Below are 2,104 nucleotides of genomic sequence, written 5' to 3'. Positions count from 1 at the left end.
TTTAAAGGAATCTGTCATCATTTACACACTCTTGACCCTTGACTCCAAACCTGTTTTGAGTTTTTTTTTGTTCTGTTGAACACAAAGGAAGATATTTTGAAGAATGTTGAAAACTGGTAGACATTAACTTTTGTTTCTTTCTTTATTTCAATTATAGTTGTCAATAGCTATGTTTCCACCTATTTTAATGCAAATTTTGCAATATGTGTGTGCGTAAACTGAGTTTTTGAAATTGTTGCAAATTTATTAAAATAAAAAAGCTGTAAAATCAGATGTGCATCAGAATTGACAGGCTTGGCGTGAAGCTCTAAATTGAGCTCAGGTTCATTCTGTTTTCACTGATCATTCTTGAGATGTTTCAGCAGCTTCATTGGAGTTCATCTGTGCTCAATTCAGCTGTTTGGACATGATCTGAAAAGGCATACACCTGTCTATATAAGGTCCCAGGGTTGATAGTGCATGTCAAAGCACAAACCAAGCATGAAGACAAAGGAATTGTCTGTAGACCTCCGACACAGGATTGTCTGGAGGCACAAGGTTGGGGAAGGTTACAGAAACATTTCTGCTGCTCTGACAGTTCCAATGAGCACAGCGGCCTCCATCATCCATCAGTGAAAAATGTCTGAACCACCAAGACTCCTAGAGCTGGCCGCAACAGCTTCCTAGAGCTGGCCGGCCATCTGAGCTGAGTGATCGGGGGAGAAGGGCTTTAGTCAGAGAGGTGATCAATAACCCGATGGTCACTCTGTCTGAGCTCCAGTGTTCTTCTGTGGAGAGAGGAGAACCTTACAGAAGGACAACCATCTGTGCAGCAATCCACCAATCAGGCCTGTATGGTAGAGTGGCCAGACTGAAGCCACTTCCCGCCTGGAATTTGCCAAAAGGCATCTGAAGGACTCTCAGACCATCAGAAACTAAACTCTCTGCTCTGATGAGCCTCAAATTGAACTCTTTGGAGTGAACGCCAGGCGTTACGTTTGGAGAAAAGCAGGCAGCGCTCATCACCAGGCTAATAGCATCCCTACAGTGAAGCATGGTGGTTCAGCATCATGCTGTGGGGATGTTTTTCAGCAGCAGGAACTGGAAGACTAGTCAGGATAGAGGGAAAGATGAATGCAGCGATGTACAGGGACATCCTGAATGAAGATCAGAGTGCTCTTGACCTCAGACTGGGGCGACGGTTCATCTTCCAGCAGGACAATGACCCAAAGCACACCGCCAAAATATCAACAGAGTGGCTTCACAACAACTCGGCTAATGTCCTTGAGTGGCCCAGCCAGATCCCAGATCTAAATCCTATTGAACATCTCTGAACAGATCTGAAAATGGCTGTACACCGTTGCTTCCCATCCAACCTGATAGAGCTTGAGAGGTACTGCAAAGAGGAACGGGCAAAAACTCCCAAAGACAGGTGTGCCAAGCTTGAGGCATCATATTCAGAAAGACTTGAGGCTGTAATCGCTGCCAAAGGTGCATCAACAAAGCATTGAGCAAAGCCTGTGAATACACTGTAACCCAACAGTCAACTTTATCAAAAGAAATTAGTGTAGTTAACTCAATTTATTGAAAGTTAATTTTACTCATTTGAAAAGAGTTTTGAACTCAGTGTTGAAGTTAATGAGTTAATTAAAGACCTCTTTACTTCAACTTGAATGGAGTAAGTTCACAGTACCCATATAGACTTAGATAGTTTTTTTTAAGTCTAATGGTTCAATTGGTTCCCTCAAATTGGTTTGAGTTGTCTTAAACCAACCGAGTACTGTAAAACCCAATAAGTTGAGTTCTTCATTTATTGGGTTTTACTGTGCTCAGATTGTTTCATTTACTCAAATTGATTAAGTTCACAGTAGTTTTTTTTAACTTAAATGGTTTGTTGCAATTGGTTTCCTCAAATGGTTTGAGTTATCTTAACTTTTTGGGTTTTACTTTGTAACCACTGAGCCACTGTGAAGCAAAATTTCATTACAAATTAAGTCATGAATGAATTAATAAATAAATGAATGAGTTTAAGCTTAAATTAGGAGTATACAGTGTTTCCTCTAGGATATATTCCAGCTGTGGCGGCAGGCCTTTTTTACACAGATCTACCAACTACCAGTGGCGT

Source organism: Danio aesculapii, chromosome 20, assembly GCF_903798145.1.
Source record: "Danio aesculapii chromosome 20, fDanAes4.1, whole genome shotgun sequence".
NCBI classification, from domain to species: Eukaryota; Metazoa; Chordata; class Actinopteri; order Cypriniformes; family Danionidae; genus Danio; species Danio aesculapii.
The sequence above is the reverse complement of the archived record's forward strand: the minus strand, read 5'-3'. Positions refer to the sequence as shown.